Here is a 22,649-nt window from a genome sequence, read left to right on the forward strand (position 1 = left end):
TGTGCTCTGCACGCGTGGGTTCGAATCCATCGAATCATCTTTACCGAAAACAGCAGCAAATACATACAGAAATGTCATAGTCCAGCCCCCATCATGAAAGTGAGTACATACATGGCGGGGTGGAAGAGTCCATCGAATCCCATTGTTGTCGTTCATTTAATCTGTTGTTCATATGGCAAAACTGAAAGTCATCTTACCGAAAATAGTTGCAGAAACATACATATATATATATAAATATGTGCCATAGTCCGGCCTCCACCAGAGAAGAGAGAAAGTATGTGATGAGGTGGCCGAGTGGTTAAGGTGATGGACTGCTAATCCATTATGCTCTGCACGCGTAGGTTCGAATCCCATCCTCGTCGCTCATATGTTCTGGCATTTGAGAGATCTTGGTGTTTCTGTAGAAGTGTTTTTACTCTCACTCTTTTATCGTTTTGAAGGATGTTGTTGCAAAATTTAACGTCATCTTTACCGAAAATAGCAGCAAATACATACAGAAATCCTATATTCCAGCCCATATCAGGAAAGTGAGTACATACATGACGGGGTGGCCGAGTCCATCGAATCCCATTCTTGTCGTTCTTATGCTCTGTCGTTTATATGGCAAAACTGAAAGTCATCTTACCGACAATAGTTGCAGAAACATATGTAACCCTAGTGAAATAGTTAAAGTATAATCATATTATTATTATATCTACAAGTCTTTATAAATATGATAAACAAAATAAAATTCATGTATACAAATGTAGTTTGAGGTAAAGTAACAACCAATCGTAAGAGCGGGTTGTTAGCTCCGCCCCTTCCAGCTTGCCACAGAGAGAGAGTAGAGACGAGACCGGTTGGCAGAATAATAGAGGAGCAAACTTGAACAAAAAGATTAAAATACAGTATGTTATGATTCCCAAACAGTTTAAAAGTGATTGTAGTTGTACTAAATCAAGTTGTACCTGCAAAAGTGTTAGTGTATTTAAGAGTGTGTTGAAGTCAGACTGCATGTTGCATTGCGTTTACTGTGCGCTGACGCCATTTTGCAATCGCGTGTGTGTGAGAAGACCATAGAGTGATATAGACATCGCGAATTTGACAGGTATTCCATTATATTAGCTCATTTTATGGTAAACGTGTGTGTATGTGTTTTATTTGTTCTACGTGTTGTATAATTTGTATGTTTTTGAAATTATTTTGAACATATTAAACTTATTTATATATTCTGGTCTGTGATCAGGCCAGGTTTTTTTCTGAAGACATTTTCCCAGTTTCACTGGATACCTTGTATTGATGGCGAGCCTCCTACGTCGACCTGAAAAATTGTGAAGTACACATATTTCAATTTATCCTTATTTCACCGAATAAAGTAAGAATTTGCCAAAAAGTTAATTCCTTTATTGGACTGCGATTTTTTAATGCAGCTCTAAGGACTGATTTTCTTGACGGGGAAAAAACAGAACTTTATCTGAATTGAACTGATTTCACCAATTTTAGAGTGAACAACGACACTAATTTATTTGTGTTATTTTATGGTTTCTTTTGTTTAAACTTGAATTCATTTATTGTGATTTGTGTTTGATTTAAAATAATTGTAAAGTAGGTGCACCCTGGGGTTGTTTATAAATAGTTATGTTACTGATGTAAGTATTGTTTACTAAGACAAATACGAAAAGGAAAAAATTCATACAATCTTAAGTAATACTATTTTTGTATTTAAAACATTCAGTTTGTCTTTGGTTATTGCTCAGTTTCACCCCCACCCCCTTTTACTTACCTTGTAATCTTCTGGTTTTATTGTCTGGTCCAATAATAAATAAATATAGTACACCTGTTACACTTGGATGGGAGACCGCCTGGGAATACCAGGTGCTGTAAGCTTTTCGAAGTCTTTCATTTGGCAGCTGATACACTTCCCTGTGCCACAGCTCCGCTGCCATTATTTTTTCTTGCCTTCAAGGGCATTGTTTCTGTCGGTGCTGTGTCGATGCCAGCTGAGCTGTGCTCGGTCCCTGGTGCTGCGCCTGTTTTAAATAGCCAACTCTTGACAGCCTCTCTCACTTACGGCCATACCACCCTGGAAATGTCTGATCTCATCTGAACTCGGAAGTAAAGCAGGGTCGGGCCTGGTTAGTACTTGGATGGGAGACCGCCTGGCAATACCAGGTGCTGTAAGCTTTTCGAAGTCCTTCATTTGTGTTACTACCTCTTTGATGTTAGTCTAGGGTAAAAGTAATAACATTTAAAAGGTGTGGTACTGTTACAAGATGATGGGTGAAAGTAAAAGACATAAACACCAAAACTGCCAACAAAAGTGATTTAATGTACAAAAAAGTGAAATCAGAATAATGCCCAAATATGTATACAATAAGAAAAAATATTTACAATAATAAAGTAATAAATTAAACAAAGTATCAAACAAAATTAGGTCAACTCAAGAGTAAGGGGACACTAGTGAAGCCAAATCAAAGAAATAAATATAACAAAACAATTCTAACTTATAAGCAAACCCCTTACCTCGCTAGAAACATAAAAAGAATTCTATTCTGAACTAAAACAAAACAAATACAATTGGCATTCACTTCCTTACCTGGGGCCTGTTTCAGTAAGGAGTTACAAACAACTCGGAGTTTAAACTTGAACTCTGAGTTGATTTACAGAGAGATTAAAAACTTTTCGGTTTCAGAATAGCTGATCTGAGTTAGATCAATCAACTTTGAGTAGACCAACTCAGAGTTAAGCACGCACACTGTGACTTAAAAAAAGACATTATCAATGGAGCGCAGATATTACGAGTGACAATGACAACATCTTAAAAAAAGAGATCACCATTTCTTTCTCCAGCTGAACTTGATCTGCTCATGCAAAGTTATAGCAAATATGAGCGTATATATTTAAAAAGGAGCAACCATCAGTGAAACAAAGACAGTTAGCCTGGGAAAACAGCTGCTCAAGTTAATGCGTAATTTTTAATTTAAAGTATTTAAATATTTAAGTATAATAAAATGAGTAATGTAAAGTGTGACGTTTATAAAATGTTTCTAAACTTTTATACACGTTTATCAGTTTTAATAGATTTAACAGTGCACTTGTGTGTCTGCCTTTTTATTGATCAAGTGATAGAGGTTGATAACATTTAGAAGGTATGTAGTACTAAAAATACATTTTAGAAAGAATAGTAATCCCATTAATCTACTAACAGTACATGTCAAAGGTTAAGCTAATTATTTATGAAAAAAGAACAAGCCATTCTCGTAAGTGACTTTGTTCTGTGCGTGACAAAAATGTAGGCAATATCTATGTTTCCATCCAAATATATTACATAAATTTGTGCAAAACTGGAATAACGCCTAAAAGATGCGAATAAAGCAGCGTTTTCATCCAACAAGTCAAGAGAACACAATCGTCACTTTCTGATTAACTTGCGCCAAATATCAACAGTAAAAACAGAATTTATTGCGGTAGAAGAAGCTGCGGCAATAATTTTTTATTTAATAAATGTAATTGCGTCTCAGAAGACAATGCTGACACACAATGAACACGTGGGGGCTTTGAAAGCCATGAGACGCGGATATCTTGACACGCTCCAGACGCTCTGAGGTAATTAATAACATACAATAATACTGAAACAGTTAAGGCATTTTAGAATGACCAAAACAACATTTAAGATGTTCTACAGTGAGCTCAGTCTGCTGGTTTGTCCATGTGCGGAGACGTAAGGCTAACGCCTGTTTCACACCGCAAGCTTCAGCGTCGCGTGAGCAGAGCGTGAGCAGCGCGTATGTCGAGCAGTAGCAGCACGCAGGCGTTTGCCTTTCACACCAGCTGCATCTGCAGCGCGCAGCTCTTCAGCAGCTGCTGCAGAGATCAACCTATCTCTGTCTATTCTATCTAGTTACCCATGTCTCTCTATATACAAATACACTTTTTAAACTTTTCATCTGCACCAAGGCCCCTCCTATGCTGTTACTTTAACCTGCAAATGTTTATTTTACACATTTTATAGATCAAATAGTACTGTATGCTTCTCAAGCTAACTTATATGAGAAGTGTCTACATTCTACAAGAAAATCGCCTGTGATATCATGTCATTTGTTTTTTTGATTATCAGGTTGCTGTAGACCTAGTTATAATCATATTTATACAACATAGTTATAATGATATTTATACATGATCAAACTAGTGTTACTTTCTCTGCTTCAGTGATGTCCAGCGGCAGAACAACAGCTCATTAATTCATGCTCGTGCAGATGATGAGACGGATAAAAGTAACCAATGCATGCCATTCTTTTACTTATTTTCATGTTGTCAGATTCACAGTGCAAACAGCCCCCGGTAGGAATAACTCGAGTGAACATAAAACAAAGCTGATTTAAACTTTCTTCCTCTGCTCAGCTGCACAGAACACAGCGAGCTCACATAATCCAGCATGCGTGTCGAACTACACTACCCACAATACACTTCACTATGGACTACAAATCCCGTAAATATTCTATTTCCCCTCTCCTAAAACACTAGTGTGCAACTTAAGCAAAATTGATACTAAATTTGTTTTACATTTGGTTTTGTAGTTCGGGCCTAAATAAATGTTTGTTGCCGTTTTTAATCGTTTTAAGTTCATTTGATTGACTATATATAAACCATTTGACATTATTAAAGCATTTATTGGGTAAAATTGCTTTTTACTGTCATTCAATGTGTTTTGGTCATTATCAATGCACTGTCACTTTAATTGAGTGTGAGCTGTAATGGAAATTCATTTTTTAGATGACCTTTATATAGTAGAAACTTGTCTAAGACTCATTTTTATATGTGTGTGTATCTGTGTTCTCCATATGTTCATCATAAAACCTATGTGTACATTTTTATAGATAACTATATTTCTTTAGGTGAAAGCTTTTTCATTATCCTAAGAAGGATGTGTGGTTGTTATGAGCATATCGCACGAACCGCAGAAGACGCCTGACGTAATTGTAGATGAGGCCTTATTGGGAGTTGACCTCGTAAGCAGTACAAACTAGATAAAAAGGTGAACACATTTTGCTTTAGTATCTCACTCTGCAGAAACTGTTGTTGCTGTATGACTGTGATCTTCTTTATAAAGAATAAAACTTGTAAAAGACATCCCGGGTAAGACTTTGTTTCTTGACCACTGAGAGACCCTCCTTAGAGAAAATAGCCATTACAATTTGGTGTCAGAATAGTGGGATGTCTTGGAGGAACTTTATCGGACCCTGCGGACGGTGACTGATCATCCTGGGACTTCGTGTCACAGCCCTGCCCCGCTCGATTGAAGGTTGAGGGGCCGACCGCCGGGCTTGGAGGGGGACCCCACTGACATCTGGGAAAAGAACTCAGTGGCATCTGAACTCTCTGGTAAGAAACAAATTCTTTGTTTATTGTTAAAAAAAGGAAATTTAACAAGTTTTGGGTATTTGATTATTGTGATCAAAAATAATTAGAAGGGTTTTTACTGCAAATTGGGCCTCACCATGCTGGTAGATCTGTCTCTGTGGGATAGCGGCGTGATTAATGAAAGTGAGATCGGACATCGGGCGGAGATTGAGACCGTTGTTACAAGTGAGATCTGGCGTTTAGCTTAGATCAAGACCTTATACAAGTGAGATCTGGCGCCTGTCTAAGATCAAGACCTTTTTAATACGTTCGGCTAGCTAACTGCGATTTACTCCCGGGAGGGGGTTGAAATCAGGGGGCTGTACAATTTACTTCCAAAAAGAAGCTGAAATCCAGGCTGTGCGATTTACTTCCAGAAGGAGGTTGAAATCAGGGGCCGGGCGATTTACTTCTAAAAGGAAAGTGAAATTGTGTGCCACGAGAAATAGAGCTGGAAAGCTTAACTTGTCGATTTTAGGTGAAAAATTGAAATCTGTTGGAGACGTCCGACAGATTAATAGGTACCGACAAAGTCCAGGGGAGGTTTTTACCAGCATGGGGACGTCTCAAAACAAAGTACGAAGATATGATAGACCGGTGTTTTGGAATATGTGAAAAAATTATATGGAAAAAAAGCATGCAAGATATAGGTAAACTAATAAAGTATCACAAGTTTCTGAGGGAAAGGGAATGTTGAGTGTTACTAGGTTAAACAAATTGAAAGAGTTGATTAAGAAGGCAGAAGGAAAAGCAGGTTGTTTTTGTGAAAGGCATGTGTGTGTGTCGTGTGGAGACACTGTTGATTGTTGGCTCAAAAAGGCAGATAAGAGGCAAAAAGGAAAATACTGCAGAGGCAGCTGGCATGTAAGGAAAGAGAATGAAGAAGTGGCATGTAGGGAAAAGAATGAAGGAGATAAAGTGAAGGAAAAAGCAAGTGAAAAAATGTGAAAGTGTGAATGAAAGATTAATTAGCATTACTAATCTTTTCTATATATCTGTTTCCATTCATGTACCGCCGTACGATCACTATCCCGTGGCTGAGCTGCGAGCCCTGAGAACTGACCCAGACCTCAACTGCTACTGTCCCAGAAGACCTCCGACCGCACCAACGAAATTCCCACCTCGAGCGAGTGGAGGACATCTGTTTGAACTGGAGAAATGGACATTTAACGGACATTCTGCTGTGTGCTCAACATGCTGAAGACAAGCTGACAGTGAAGCAAGAGCAAGACAAGAAGAAAGCAGAAAGGCAGCTGTGCATGGCTCTGATACAAGTGGCCAACCAAAGATCCAACCAAGACCTGACAACCAAGGATATCACAAGTTCAAAGGCGACAAAGGTGTCAAGGGTGAGAAAGATACCAGAAGATGGAGAAACTGGAATGTGACGGATGGCGATTAAATCTGCAGAGCCTGTGGTGTACGTGACGAGAAACTGTACCAAATGTCTGTGCTTGCCACCGAGATGGACTTTTGGTCAAGGATTGACCCGAAAGGCGCAAACCAACAACGGAGCTGGAAGAGCAGAATTGAGAGGGTCTGGGCAAGCAGCCAACAGCTACAGTAAAGGGAAGTGAACATTTTTTACTAACATGTTTAAATGCATGTTTAAATGCAAACACATTTTTATACACACATATTCACATACACTGATATACTGGCTCTCTGCAATGAAGAAAAAGCTTGCATTTCCCACTGTAATTTTGATCACAGTAATGTTGATCATTTTTCTGATGAAATGGCATTATTGTTTAATAATGAAGCATTTCTAGACATGCCACAATATTGCATGAAAGTTGGGGGTACAATAGTTGAGTTTCTAGCTGATAGCGGAGCTAGCAGATCTTGTATACGATCATGTGACTTACAGTGTGAAATACCTCTATCAACCAAATTGCACGAGTCTCTGTCTTCATCTGGTCATAAAGCCATCAAGCGATTTACAGCTCCGCTGACCTGTGAGACAGAGGGGGGTGAAATTTTCAGACATGCATTTGTTTGTTCACCAAAATGCCCCATTCCCATCCTCGGAAGGGACATTTTGTGTAAACTAAACTTGATTTTAACGGCAGATTCCTCTGGTGTGAGAGTGATTGAAGGGGAGGAATTTTGTTGTTTACAAATTGAATCACAAGAGCCGAAGTGGGCCTATTAATGGCTCATTGAAGACAATGAATGGGCTAATTCAATTTGCAAATTGGCTAAAGAACGTGTTAAACCTTTTAACAGTGACATAATGTCTCCTGGTGAACTGCATTGTACGGCACATGTCGTAATTGATAGGGATGATGATTTTGAAAAAGCTTGGTTTGAGAAAGATGAACAGGAAACTTTGAAATTGGAGAAAATGTACTGGAATGGCAGTTTTTGTGCAGTTTCAGTGTCTCTGTCAGAAGAGCAGCGTTCATTCTATCTCTTGTCAGCACAGGCTGTGCCTCACATATCAGTTTTCAAGGGTAAACAACAATCTTGGGCTGATTTAGGGCCGTTTGTGAAGCAGTGTGTTGAAGCTGATGACTGGGAGAATAGAGAAAGAGGGATGGAATTTAGCAAAAGCGCAGAAGCATTTAGAGTAAACAGTGAAACAAAACAGCTGTTTCAAAAACTGTGACTGCTATTGACAAAGTGTGCGTGAAGAATTCTTGCATGGTTGACTTTAACGCTGCAGACATAAAACCAGCTTTAGCAGAAATACCCAGCGAACTGTGGGCTAAAAGCAAGTATGATGTTGGTTTGATTAAAGGTTGTGAGCCAGTCACAATCACTGCAAAATCTGATTACAGACCATGTCAACAACAATATCCTTTGAAAAGGGAAGCCATTGAGGGTATTACCCCAGTATTTGAGCCTTTACTGAAACAGGGTGTTATTGTACCATGCAACAATTCTGAGGTTCGCACCCCTATTTTTCCTGTTAAAAAGATAAGGGATAATGGGATGCCTACAGAATGGCGTTTTGTACAGGATTTACAAGCAGTAAATGCAGCTGTCAAACAAAGGGCTCCATTAGTTCCAAATCCGTACACGATTTTGTCACAAATTCCTGAAAAATCACAATTCTATTCAGTGGTTGATCTGGCAAATGCATTTTTCAGTGTGCCAGTGGACAAAGACAGTCAATTTTGGTTTGCATTTAATTTCAATGGAAAAGGCTACACCTTTACACGTCTGTGTCAGGGTTTTACAGCATCTCCAACTTTGTACAATGAAGCGTTGTTAAGAAGTTTGGAACCTTTGACCCTGACAGCTGGAACTGCTTTGCTACAGTATGTTGATGACTTGTTGATATGTGCTGAGAATGAAGAGACGTGTGTGAAAGACACTGTGACTCTCCTTAAACACCTGGCTAAGGAGGGCCACAAAGTCAGTTTGACAAAATTGCAGTTTGTTAAACAAAAGGTAACATTTTTGGGGCACGTCATTACACCACACAGTAAATCTCTGTCTGAAAAAAGGGTTAGTGGTATAAAAAATGTACCAAAACCGCTGACAAAAAAACAAATGTTGTCTTTTTTTTTGGGAATGTGTTCATATTGTCGCACATTTATTCCAAATTATGGAATAGAGCCCTAACATTAGGGAAGGGGATGAAATCCACGGACAAACTAGAGTTGACGACAGAGGCAGAGCAGGCATTTGTAAACATGAAATTACAAATGGCTGAGGCCCCTGCATTGGGTTTACCTATACCAACAAAACCATTTGTTCAGAGGGTAGATGAGAGAAATGGGTTCATGACATCATTGCTCCTACAGGATCATGGAGGTAGATTGCGACCTGTGGCCTACTTTTCGAGCAAACCTGACCCTGTAGCAGCAGGCCTGCCACGTTGCTTAAGAGCAGTGGCGGCTGCGGAAAAAGCTGTTATGGCTTTAAGAGATTTTGTTGGTTATTCTGATCTGATACTGATGGTGCCACATTCTGTGTCCATGATACTTCAAGAACAAAAAACATAGCATCTGTCAACAGCTCGCTGGCTGAGATATCACACTATCTTGTTAGATATGCCAAATGTGACTGTTAAACGATGTACTGGTTTGAATGCAGCTACTCTTCTTCCTACTGAGGAGGATGGGGAAGAGCATCATTGTTGTTTAACAGCACTTGAACAGGTGTGTACGCCACGACCTGACCTCTCTGACGAACCACTTGAAAACTCTGAATGTTCTCTGCTATCTGTTGATAATGACAATGACGTGTGTTCTTCTTTGCAGGATATGCAGACCTTCGCGACGGGAAAGGAGAAAAAAAAACAAGTGGAGACAGTCTGGCTGTGTGATGAAAGATAATGTGTGGAAGTGTGCTGAGGGCAAGGCGTGTTCACCAAAACATTTTTTCCAACATTATGCGAAATTACTTCACGGTAAAGATTATGTGTCAAAAACAGCAATGGTTGCGCAAATGAACGAACTGTGGTTCACAAAGGGGTTCACTACATTTGCGGACAATTTCTGTAGACGATGTGTAATTTGCAACACACATAATGTGGCCAGAGCGATAAAGGTTCCACTATCATCTCATCCACCTCCAACAGGGCCTTTTGAATATTTGATGATGGATTTCATTGAATTGTCCCCATGCAATGGGAAAAGGTACTGTTTGGTGATGGTTGACATGTGGTCAAAGTGGGTTGAAGTTTTTCCAACCTCAAAACAAGATTCGGCTGCGGTAGCAAAAAGCGTTACTGACTGAAATCGTGCCGAGATGGCGAATACCACAAAAAATAAGCTCAGATAATGGTACCCATTTTGTTAATGAAGCAATTAAACAAGAAGGCCAATATTTGGAAATTGATTTGAGAACACATTGCAGTTACCATCCAGCTTCAGGCGGAGCTGTCGAGAGAGAAAATGGTACACTGAAAAACAAATTGGCAAAATGCTGTGAAGACACAGGGCTTACATGGGTTCAAGCTCTACCCATTGTCCTGATGTACATGAGAATGAGAAAAAGACCAAAAATTAATTTGAGCCCGTTTGAAATTGTCTTTGGCAGACCACCGCGTGTAGGTGTGAATGGGGGTAAACAGCAGCTGCCCTCAACAGATGTGTGTGAGAATGACATGTTGAATTACTATAAAGAAATGTCTCATGTGTTGTCCAATGTTTGTGTGCAGGTAAAGGCCGCATTGGGGAAGGCAGCTGACAGACCACTACACAATCTGAGGCCTGGCGATTTCGTGGTGATAAGGGACCTGAGGAGGAAGAGCTGGAGAGCGAAACGTTGGCTGGGTCCATTTCAAGTGCTGACCACTGAGACAGCGGTGAAGGTCGCGGACCGGGCGACGTGGGTGCACGCTGGGCACTGCAGGAAAATTCCACCACCTGAGGAGGATTCTGCGAGGGAGTAGGAGAGAAAGAGGGGCTCTGAAGCTGTCTGAAGGAAAAGAGCAGGCTGATATCTGAGTGAAGCAAGGTCACAGCTGGGGAGAAACAACAACAAAGTCAAGAGGTGTGTGTGTGAAACAGTAACTTCTGAATACAACACCAAGCAGCAATCAGACGGAGGAGAAGGCAACCAAAAGAGAGGTGAAAAAGCTGTGCTTGACCATCACATTAAGGATCTGAAGATGGGCGAAAAGATTGCTGGCATCCATTCTGTGTGCAAGGAATGTGTGGTCTGAGGAGAACAACAGTGGCATTGCTGCTAGTGTCACCTTAATTAACCTGATTACAACAAAACATTACTGGCATTGTAGTTGATATGAGATTGGCCGTAAAAGTGCCTAAGAACGCTAACAACTGATGGCTAGATTGGCTGTCATTTAAGTGGGGAAACTGAATCTACTGGGCCTTTACTGTGGTGTTACCTGTATTGGGGGTGGGTCTAGTGTTATTGTGTTGTCTGCCATGTATTTTCAGATTTATATCATGGTCAGTGGGCAGACTGATTACATCTACAACATCCCTTCAGATGGTAAAGATGGCTGTCAACAAAGAGGGTATGAATATTGATATGGGGGATGAATTTGATTATGACTTTGATGATAGCAGCAGATATGTGGATATGAACAAAGAAAACCCGTAAACAGATTGAGAACAGATTTAAGTGACGGCTGTTACTTAATTGAGAAAATGCTAATGGATCTGACTTTTTGTTTGAATTTTGAGACGACTATTTGCTTGCTTACATGTATTTTGGGTCTATCCAAAGAAAAACAGCAAACTGCATGAGTTGTATGTTCTGTAACAAGTCTTAAAAGAGTGATCATTTGCATGAAAATCGAGAGAAGAGTGTAAATGTGATGTATGTTTAAGAGTACAGAAACAACAACGTGTTCCTATGTTTATGAGTATTATGATTTAATTAACAATGTAGAGGGTTAATTATTTTAATTAACTGACAAATGTTTCTGAATTTTGTAAAATCAATTAATAGTGTGCAAATAACAGGCAATTTCTGTGATGGAAACCTCTGAGGGGTGACTGAGGGTCTGACTTCGGTCAGGAGCGCAATAACAGTGATTATTCGTTTAGCCCGGCTCCCAGGGAAGAGGGATGTTTTGAAAAGTAAATCTTAATGGGGAAACTATATTAAGAAGAGGGTTTGAACATCTCTAGTGTATTAATGTGTGCAGAAACCTGTTTAATGATTTGTGTAATCAGCATGATCAATATAATCAGAATGAGATTTATAATTAGTGTGATTTTAGAAAGCCTGTGGAAAATGAATTTGATGATGAGTTATCAATGAATGATAAAAAGAGAGGAATTGTAATGGAAATTCATTTTTAGATGAGCTTTATATGTTAGATACTTGTCTAAGACTCATTATTACATGTGTGTGTATCTGTGTTCTCCATATGTTCATCATAAAACCTATGTGTACATTTTTATAGATAACTATATTTCTTTAGGTGAAAGCTTTTTCATTATCCTAAGAAGGATGTGTGGTTGTTATGAGCATATCGCACGAACAGCAGAAGACGCCTGACGTAATTGTAGATGAGGCCTTATTGGGAGTTGACCTCGTAAGCAGTACAAACCAGATAAAAGGGTGAACACACTTGGCTTTAGGATCTCACTCTGCAGAAACTGTTGTTGCTGTATGACTGTGATCTTCTTTATAAAGAATAAAACTTGTAAAAGACATCCCGGGTAAGACTTTGTTTCTTGACCACTGAGAGAGCCTCCTTAGAGAAAATAGCTACTACAGTAACTAATATGGTCTTTTATACTATTGCATCTACGTTGACGTAATACACGTTTATTATTCAGATAAGGTTAAATATATTTCATTTGTATTGGCTGAAAATAAGAGAATAAAATGAATATATGTATTTGTTGAGTAAACACTAGATGGCGCTAGAGGTCTATGTTTGTGCTCAGAGATCCGTGGTCTTATCGGTATCAAAAGACCTTAGCGGAACCACCCGCTATTCGTGTTCACAGATCTGTCCGGATCACTACTGTTTATTACAACGGACAACGGCTATAACCTTATCACAGAGACCTGAAGGCGCTTCATGCTGCGCTGAGGAAATTAGTTTGACAGAGGTGCCGCACGACGGTTTGCATAACAGACAGCCAAATTCAAAGAAACGTACACGCAGTTTAATGTTAGTATAAAATAAAATTAAATAGACTAAAACAAGACATTCAATAATGATTATCTGGCGTATGCCAGATTATTAATGTAAACAATATATAACCTAGTTGCGGCAATCAATAAAATGATTTAAGAGGTTATCATTCGCCTGGATTAAAATATGTAACAACGTGGTATTGAGTAAAACATCATACCAAAATGATAATGGTTTATTAAATACAGTTTTTTAAATTCATTTCTTCCAATATTTCTATATTGAGCCAAAATAATATACCATACAAATCGTGTTGAGTGTTTATGATATTTAATATTCATTGTGTATGATTATAAATTACTTGTAATTGAACATTTATTCACAGTTTGCATCATAGATAGATTAAAAAATTGTATGAGATAAGCTTTACATTAGAAATGGATCATACAACACAGTTAATCGTTTATAGTTTATTATAACATTGAAACAAAGTTAAACAACCATAATAATCATGATGGATGAATATTTTTGTTTTTGTTGAACAATCATTGTCTCATTCGCACACATAGAGAGACATACAAACAGACCGAGAGCCGTACCAGAGAGACGCAAACACACACACAAACACAGTCTCACGCTTTAACAGCTGGAAAGAGCCGGACCGAACGATAACCATGTAAACGGACGTTTGCGTTTATTTACCAACCGATGTCATAATGTTCGCTTATCAGATACATGCATACGCTGTAACAGTCATCAGATGTCTTTTATCATTCTCAAGCATGATTCAACCGGTTCAAATTTCCCGCACACATACACCCACGCAGGCACAGCCAGAGCCTCTCAACACACCAACACCCGAGCCGGAGAGACGCACACACATACACAGACACGCAGTTCTGACCATAACAGAGCAAAGGCAACACAGCGGTGCATATACCTTAGCTTATTAATTCTAACATAATATATTAACATAATAGTATATAATTTAATTATAATAACATAATTTAAAACAATAATGACAATATAATATTGTATAATTATAATAACATAATTTATTACAATAATTAATATATAATACTGTATAATAGTGTATAATTATAATATAGTTTTAATAACGGTTGATATAATTTATTTCATTAACATCCATTTCATAATATTAAAATATCTAATTTTAATGTAATAATACTGGAATTATTAATTTTATTCAATTGATAAGAATCTAATTACAGGTATTATTAATTTAATTAAACTGATAAGAATCTAATTACCGGAAATATTAATTTAATTAACCTGATAAGAATCTAATTAACGGAAAGGGGGTGGGGTTTACAACGGAAGCCCCACCCAAAAGGGGCGGGGCGGTCATCAATAAAAAAATTTTACATATGGTACCGGATATTCCTCTCTCTGACCGATGCGGTCTTTTAGAGTCTGGATGATTATGTCTCAAACCTAACCGGTAACCTGGCCTCTGTTCAAGATCAAAGCAAAAAATGCATGAATTTATTTTTATTTAATCTATCCTAAATCATGTGTTATGTGTTTTTTGGTACCTCCAGTTTCATTACATCCAAACCCAGAGTCAGCTCGGAAAATGGAAATCAGGACAAACATATGCTATCGGCCATTGAAAAGAGTTTCAGATCAGAAAGCCACTCTCCCATAATCTGAGGGAAAGGTGCACTTTTTAGTACTCTCTGGCCCATGAAAGAACAGCCAACTGCAGACAAGGTACTGCTGGGATTTGAAACCAGGATCACCTGTTTACTAGACAGGCACTTTGACCAACTAAGCCACAGCGCCAAACGACCTTGACACAGGCTAAATGTTTAATTCCAAAAAAAAAAAAAAAAAAAAACTAACAACGGTAGCGCTGCATGTGGGAATGTCTGGACTTGAAATATTAAAGTCCAATTGGTTAGGCATTACCACACTATGCTATATAAAGGCATCGTCCAAAGCCCTCTTGAACGAGCAGCGTTCTTAAGGATTTGAGTTTTGTTAAGAAACCGACTGCTAAACATCCCGCTGCGTAAACACTCGTTCTTCTTAACAAAAAGCAAACACGAAACCTTTACATTAGGCACTGCTGGGATTTGAACCCAAGATCTCGTGATTACTAGACAGGTGCTTTGACCAACTATGCCACAGCGCCAATGCTGAATAAGACACAAGACGTTTTTGCACACAGAGACTAAAAAAAGACAGCAAGTCTTAAAATGGCGAGCAAAGAGGTTGTTTAACTCTATTTGTCGCACTACTCATTACGCCTCAAAGCTATACAATTTTGTAATTCATTCCGGTGAGCTCTATAAAACAAGCACACGCACCACCTGGACTATACGCTGCTGGGATTTGAGCCCAGGAACTCCTGTTTACAAGGCAGGCGCTTTGACCAGCTAAGCCACAACGCCACAGAAATTCACAGTAAGAGACATTTGCCCGATAACAAAAATTGAAGAAGAAAAAATAATACACAACAAAAACCAGCATGTCAGGATGCAGAAAATGCTGACAAGCCGGACGCGGTCTCTTAGAGTCTGGATGATCATGTCTCAAGCCTGACCATGTCATCCAAACCCAGAGTCAGCTCGGAAAATGGAAATCAGGACAAACATATGCTATCGGCCATTGAAAGAGTTTCAGATCAGAAAGCCACTCTCCCATCATCTGAGGGAAAGGTGCAGTTTGGATTTGAACCTAGCACCTGTTGTTCCCAAGACAGGTGCTCTGGCCAACTTAGTCTTAACACTAAAAGAAAAAACCTCTGGATACGATACTTCCAAACGCAGTTTCATCTAAGACAGTGGGGGGGGGAAGCAAAATTTACTGTGCTTTCTACTCAGTTACTTTGCACATGCATAAAGAGGCTCTTGTACGACAAATCCAAAAGGCATGATCTCAACAATAGGTGGCAGTTACTTTTCCCCAAAACCACAGGTTGCCGACGAGTCATTCCTCAAGCCCACTAGGCCCTACACCGTTTTCTAATCTCCCTTATTTAAAACAGCTCAATTAAGTCATCGGCTTTATTGTAGAGTACCCCTAGTATCTGAGCCTGCACTGCGCAATGAAAGAAAGAAGCAAAACGGGATGGACAGATGCCTAAAATGTTAGAAACGCACCACACCTTAAGTCAGTGAAGAAAAAGAGCAAAGATTTTGACTCTGGTGGGACTCGAACCCACAACCTTTGAATGGCTCAGCTCACAGCCTAGAAGTCCAATGCACTATCCATTGCACCACAGAGCCTAAGTGCTCTGCTTCTTCTAGAACTGTTGGACAGAAAGCACTTTTTAGTACTCTCTGGCCCGTGAAAGAACAGCCAACTGCGGACAAGGCACTGCTGGAATTCAAAGCCAGGACCTCCTGTTTACTAGACAGGCACTTTAACCAACTAAGCCACAGCGCCAAACGACCTCGACACAGGCTAAATGTTTAATTCCAAAAAAAAAAAAAAAAAAACTAACAACGGTAGCGCTGCATGTGGGAATGTCTGGACTTGAAATATTAAAGTCCAATTGGTTAGGCATTACCACACTATGCTTTATAAAGGCATCGTCCAAAGCCCTCTTGAACAAGCAGCGTTCTTAAGGATTTGAGTTTTGTTAAGAAACCGACTGATAAACATCCCGCTGCATAAACACTCGTTACTCTTAACAAAAAGCAAACACGAAACCTGTACATTAGGCACTGCTGGGATTTGAACCCAGGATCTCCTGTTCACTAGACAGGCACTTTGACCAACTAAGCCACAGCGCCAACGCTGAATAGGAGGCAAGATGTTTTTGCAGACAGAGACTAAAAAAAGACAGCAAGTCTTAAAATGGCAAGCAAAGAGGTTGTTTAACTCTATTTGTCGCACTATTCATTACGCCTCAAAGCTATACAATTTTATAATTCATTCCGGTGAGCTCTATAAAACAATCACACGCACCACCTGGACTAAGGCGCTGCTGGGATTTGAGCCCAGGATCTCCTGTTTACAAGACAGGCGCTTTGACCAGCTAAGCCACAGCGCCACAGATATTCACAGTAAGAGACATTTGCCCGATAACAAAAATCGAAGAAGAAAAAATAATACACAACAAAAACCAGCATGTCAGGATGCAGAAAATGCTGACAAGCCGGACGCGGTCTTTTAGAGTCTGGATGATCATGTCTCAAGCCTGACCATGTCATCCAAACCCAGAGTCAGCTCGCAAAATGGAAATCAGGACAAACATATGCTATCGGCCATTGAAAGAGTTTCAGACCAGAAAGCCACTCTCCCATCATCTGAGGGAAAGGTGCAGTTTGGATTTGAACCTAGCACCTGCTGTTCCCAAGACAGGTGCTCTGGCCAACTTAGTCTTAACACTAAAAGAAAAAACCTCTGGATACGATACTTCCAAACGCAGTTTCATCTAAGACAGTGGTGGGGGGGAAGCAAAATTTACTGTGCTTTCTACTCAGTTACTTTGCACATGCATAAAGAGGCTATTGTACGACAAATCCAAAAGGCGTGATCTCAACAATAGGTGGCAGTTACTTTTCCCCAAAACCACAGGTTGCCGACGAGTCATTCCTCAAGCCCACTAGGCCCTACACCGTTTTCTAATCTCCCTTATTTAAAACAGCTCAATTAAGTCATCGGCTTTATTGTAGAGTACCCCTAGTATCTGAGCCTGCACTGTGCAATAAAAGAAAGAAGCAAAACGGGATGGACAGATGCCTAAAATGTTAGAAACGCACCACACCTTAAGTCAGTGAAGAAAAAGAGCAAAGCTTTTGACTCTGGTGGGACTCGAACCCACAACCTTTGAATGGCTCAGCTCACAGCCTAGAAGTCCAATGCACTATCCATTGCGCCACAGAGCCTAAGTGCTCTGCTTCCTCTAGAACTGTTGGACGGAAAGCACTTTTTAGTACTCTCTGGCCCGTGAAAGAACAGCCAACTGCGGACAAGGCACTGCTGGAATTCAAAGCCAGGATCTCCTGTTTACTAGACAGGCACTTTGACCAACTAAGCCACAGCGCCAAACGACCTCGACACAGGCTAAATGTTTAATTCCAAAAAATAAAAAAAAACTAACAACGGTAGCGCTGCATGTGGGAATGTCTGGACTTGAAATATTAAAGTCCAATTGGTTAGGCATTACCACACTATGCTATATAAAGGCATCGTCCAAAGCCCTCTTGAACGAGCAGCGTTCTTAAGGATTTGAGTTTTGTTAAGAAACTGACTGCTAAACATCCCGCTGCGTAAACACTCGTTACTCTTAACAAAAAGCAAACACGAAACCTGTACATTAGGCACTGCTGGGATTTGAACCCAGGATCTCCTGTTTACTAGACAGGCGCTTTGACCAACTAAGCCACAGCGCCAACGCTGAATAAGAGGCAAGACGTTTTTGCAGACAGAGACTAAAAAAAGACAGCAAGTCTTAAAATGGCAAGCAAAGAGGTTGTTTAACTCTATTTGTCGCACTATTCATTACGCCTCAAAGCTATACAATTTTATAATTCATTCCGGTGAGCTCTATAAAACAAGCACACGCACCACCTGGACTAAGGCGCTGCTGGGATTTGAGCCCAGGATCTCCTGTTTACAAGACAGGCGCTTTGACCAGCAAAGCCACAGCGCCACAGATATTCACAGTAAGAGACATTTGCCCGATAACAAAAATCGAAGAAGAAAAAATAATACACAACAAAAACCAGCATGTCAGGATGCAGAAAATGCTGACAAGCCGGACGCGGTCTTTTAGAGTCTGGATGATCATGTCTCAAGCCTGACCATGTCATCCAAACCCAGAGTCAGCTCAGAAAATGGAAATCAGGACAAACATATGCTATCGGCCATTGAAAGAGTTTCAGATCAGAAAGCCACTCTCCCATCATCTGAGGGAAAGGTGCAGTTTGGATTTGAACCTAGCACCTGCTGTTCCCAAGACAGGTGCTCTGGCCAACTTAGTCTTAACACTAAAAGAAAAAACCTCTGGATACGATACTTCCAAACGCAGTTTCATCTAAAGCCTGATTTATACTTCTGCGTCAAACGTCGGCGTATGCTACGGCGCTGACGCATAGCCCTTCGCCGTGGCCATCGCCGTCGCTGACGTGCACCTCTCAAAAAATGTAACTACACGTCGCAACGACGCGTAGCGTAAGCTCTGTGATTGGTCGGCTTGGTAGCGCTGACGAGTCTGGGCGGGACCGAGAGGCGCAAGAATGGCGCGACGCCGCGCGAGCGATTGTTTACAAGTGTGGAGTACCGTGAAGGAGCTCCGGATGGAAAGTTTTGTTTTGTGTTTACCTCATAGTTAAATTTGTTGCACGTCCGCCGGTTCCTGCCTCAAAATGAGCGAGTTTGAGCCACTTGTACATCCCGGAAGTGTTCAGGAAATGCAAAAAAGTAGCGAAGAAACTCGACACAGAGGAACATTTACACCTCACTGCCAACTAGCGTTTCGGAAGTGTTAATGCAGACCGACAGAGACAGCGCGCAGAAGTATAAATGCACAGCCACACGCGTTGCCTGCGCCATGGGTTACGCCGGTTACCTGACGCAGAAGTATAAATCAGGCTTAAGACAGTGGGGGGGTAAGCAAAATTTACTGTGCTTTATACTCAGTTACTTTGCACATGCATAAAGAGGCTCTTGTACGACAAATCCAAAAGGCATGATCTCAACAATAGGTGGCAGTTACTTTTCCCCAAAACCACAGGTTGCCGACGAGTCATTCCTCAAGCCCACTAGGCCCTACACCGTTTTCTAATCTCCCTTATTTAAAACAGCTCAATTAAGTCATCGGCTTTATTGTAGAGTACCCCTAGTATCTGAGCCTGCACTGCGCAATGAAAGAAAGAAGCAAAACGGGATGGACAGATGCCTAAAATGTTAGAAACGCACCACACCTTAAGTCAGTGAAGAAAAAGAGCAAAGCTTTCGACTCTGGTGGGACTCGAACCCACAACCTTTGAATGGCTCAGCTCACAGCCTAGAAGTCCAATGCACTATCCATTGCGCCACAGAGCCTAAGTGCTCTGCTTACTCTAGAACTGTTGGACAGAAAGCACTTTTTAGTACTCTCTGGCCCGTGAAAGAACAGCCAACTGCGGACAAGGCACTGCTGGAATTCAAAGCCAGGATCTCCTGTTTACTAGACAGGCACTTTGACCAACTAAGCCACAGCGCCAAACGACCTCGACACAGGCTAAATGTTTAATTCCAAAAAAAAAAAAAAAAACTAACATCGGTAGCGCTGCATGTGGGAATGTCTGGACTTGAAATATTAAAGTCCAATTGGTTAGGCATTACCACACTATGCTTTATAAAGGCATCGTCCAAAGCCCTCTTGAACGAGCAGCGTTCTTAAGGATTTGAGTTTTGTTAAGAAACCGACTGCTAAACATCCCGCTGCGTAAACACTCGTTACTCTTAACAAAAAGCAAACACGAAACCTGTACATTAGGCACTGCTGGGATTTAAACCCAGGATCTCCTGTTTACTAGACAGGCACTTTGACCAACTAAGCCACAGCGCCAAACGACCTCGACACAGGCTAAATGTTTAATTCCAAAAAATAAAAATAAAAACTAACAACGGTAGCGCTGCATGTGGGAATGTCTGGACTTGAAATATTAAAGTCCAATTGGTTAGGCATTACCACACTATGCTATATAAAGGCATCGTCCAAAGCCCTCTTGAACAAGCAGCGTTCTTAAGGATTTGAGTTTTGTTAAGAAACCGACTGATAAACATCCCGCTGCATAAACACTCGTTACTCTTAACAAAAAGCAAACACGAAACCTGTACATTAGGCACTGCTGGGATTTGAACCCAGGATCTCCTGTTTACTAGACAGGCACTTTGACCAACTAAGCCACAGCGCCAACGCTGAATAGGAGGCAAGACGTTTTTGCAGACAGAGACTAAAAAAAGACAGCAAGTCTTAAAATGGCAAGCAAAGAGGTTGTTTAACTCTATTTGTCGCACTATTCATTACGCCTCAAAGCTATACAATTTTATAATTCATTCCGGTGAGCTCTATAAAACAATCACACGCACCACCTGGACTAAGGCGCTGCTGGGATTTGAGCCCAGGATCTCCTGTTTACAAGACAGGCGCTTTGACCAGCTAAGCCACAGCACCACAGAAATTCACAGTAAGAGACATTTGCCCGATAACAAAAATCAAAGAAGAAAAAATAATACACAACAAAAACCAGCATGTCAGGATGCAGAAAATGCTGACAAGCCGGACGCGGTCTTTTAGAGTCTGGATGATCATGTCTCAAGCCTGACCATGTCATCCAAACCCAGAGTCAGCTCGGAAAATGGAAATCAGGACAAACATATGCTATCGGCCATTGAAAGAGTTTCAGATCAGAAAGCCACTCTCCCATCATCTGAGGGAAAGGTGCAGTTTGGATTTGAACCTAGCACCTGTTGTTCCCAAGACAGGTGCTCTGGCCAACTTAGTCTTAACACTAAAAGAAAAAACCTCTGGATACGATACTTCCAAACGCAGTTTCATCTAAGACAGTGGGGGGAAGCTAAATTTACTGTGCTTTCTACTCAGTTACTTTGCACATGCATAAAGAGGCTCTTGTACGACAAATCCAAAAGGCGTGATCTCAACAATAGGTGGCAGTTACTTTTCCCCAAAACCACAGGTTGCCGACGAGTCATTCCTCAAGCCCACTAGGCCCTACACCGTTTTCTAATCTCCCTTATTTAAAACAGCTCAATTAAGTCATCGGCTTTATTGTAGAGTACCCCTAGTATCTGAGCCTGCACTGCGCAATGAAAGAAAGAAGCAAAACGGGATGGACAGATGCCTAAAATGTTAGAAACGCACCACACCTTAAGTCAGTGAAGAAAAAGAGCAAAGCTTTTGACTCTGGTGGGACTCGAACCCACAACCTTTGAATGGCTCAGCTCACAGCCTAGAAGTCCAATGCGCTATCCATTGCGCCACAGAGCCTAAGTGCTCAGTTTCTCTAGAACTGTTGGACGGAAAGCACTTTTTAGTACTCTCTTGCCCATGAAAGAACAGCCAACTGCGGACAAGGCACTGCTGGAATTCAAAGCCAGGATCTCCTGTTTACTAGACAGGCACTTTGACCAACTAAGCCACAGCGCCAAACGACCTCGACACAGGCTAAATGTTTAATTCCAAAAAATAAAATAAAAAACTAACAACGGTAGCGCTGCATGTGGGAATGTCTGGACTTGAAATATTAAAGTCCAATTGGTTAGGCATTACCACACTATGCTTTATAAAGGCATCGTCCAAAGCCCTCTTGAACAAGCAGCGTTCTTAAGGATTTGAGTTTTGTTAAGAAACCGACTGATAAACATCCCGCTGCATAAACACTCGTTACTCTTAACAAAAAGCAAACACGAAACCTGTACATTAGGCACTGCTGGGATTTGAACCGAGGATCTCCTGTTCACTAGACAGGCACTTTGACCAACTAAGCCACAGCGCCAACGCTGAATAGGAGGCAAGACGTTTTTGCAGACAGAGACTAAAAAAAGACAGCAAGTCTTAAAATGGCAAGCAAAGAGGTTGTTTAACTCTATTTGTCGCACTATTCATTACGCCTCAAAGCTATACAATTTTATAATTCATTCCGGTGAGCTCTATAAAACAATCACACGCACCACCTGGACTAAGGCGCTGCTGGGATTTGAGCCCAGGATCTCCTGTTTACAAGACAGGCGCTTTGACCAGCTAAGCCACAGCGCCACAGAA

The 22,649-nt window shown here is 40.7% G+C and overlaps 2 protein-coding genes and 11 non-coding genes across 13 annotated transcripts in view; 2 read left to right on the forward strand and 11 right to left on the reverse strand.

The window, feature by feature from the left end:
* LOC141381693 (uncharacterized) overlaps positions 1–22,649 on the reverse strand; it is an 835,171-nt gene that overhangs the window by 735,105 nt on the left and 77,417 nt on the right. The gene's annotated exons all lie outside the window — the stretch shown is intronic.
* Positions 1–22,649, forward strand: part of zgc:173705 — a 129,939-nt gene that overhangs the window by 33,788 nt on the left and 73,502 nt on the right. The window lies entirely within an intron of this gene.
* Positions 2,045–2,163, forward strand: LOC137494131 (5S ribosomal RNA). The gene has a single exon (XR_015489677.1). It is a non-coding gene; the product is annotated as a 5S ribosomal RNA (ribosomal RNA).
* On the reverse strand, positions 16,067–16,155 carry trnar-ucu (transfer RNA arginine (anticodon UCU)). Its single transcript is given in 2 exon segments — positions 16,067–16,102; positions 16,119–16,155. It is a non-coding gene; the product is annotated as a tRNA-Arg (tRNA).
* On the reverse strand, positions 16,592–16,665 carry trnat-agu (transfer RNA threonine (anticodon AGU)). The gene has a single exon. It is a non-coding gene; the product is annotated as a tRNA-Thr (tRNA).
* On the reverse strand, positions 16,852–16,925 carry trnat-ugu (transfer RNA threonine (anticodon UGU)). Its single transcript has one exon. It is a non-coding gene; the product is annotated as a tRNA-Thr (tRNA).
* Positions 17,675–17,763, reverse strand: trnar-ucu (transfer RNA arginine (anticodon UCU)). Its single transcript is given in 2 exon segments — positions 17,675–17,710; positions 17,727–17,763. It is a non-coding gene; the product is annotated as a tRNA-Arg (tRNA).
* Positions 18,197–18,270, reverse strand: trnat-agu (transfer RNA threonine (anticodon AGU)). The gene has a single exon. It is a non-coding gene; the product is annotated as a tRNA-Thr (tRNA).
* trnar-ucu (transfer RNA arginine (anticodon UCU)) lies at positions 19,836–19,924 on the reverse strand. Its single transcript is given in 2 exon segments — positions 19,836–19,871; positions 19,888–19,924. It is a non-coding gene; the product is annotated as a tRNA-Arg (tRNA).
* Positions 20,708–20,781, reverse strand: trnat-agu (transfer RNA threonine (anticodon AGU)). Its single transcript has one exon. It is a non-coding gene; the product is annotated as a tRNA-Thr (tRNA).
* Positions 20,968–21,041, reverse strand: trnat-ugu (transfer RNA threonine (anticodon UGU)). The gene has a single exon. It is a non-coding gene; the product is annotated as a tRNA-Thr (tRNA).
* Positions 21,787–21,875, reverse strand: trnar-ucu (transfer RNA arginine (anticodon UCU)). The gene is given in 2 exon segments: positions 21,787–21,822; positions 21,839–21,875. It is a non-coding gene; the product is annotated as a tRNA-Arg (tRNA).
* trnat-ugu (transfer RNA threonine (anticodon UGU)) lies at positions 22,570–22,643 on the reverse strand. The gene has a single exon. It is a non-coding gene; the product is annotated as a tRNA-Thr (tRNA).

The sequence above is a fragment of the Danio rerio genome, chromosome 4, assembly GCF_052040795.2.
Source record: "Danio rerio strain M-AB ecotype USA chromosome 4, GRCz13ab, whole genome shotgun sequence".
Lineage (NCBI taxonomy): Eukaryota > Metazoa > Chordata > Actinopteri > Cypriniformes > Danionidae > Danio > Danio rerio.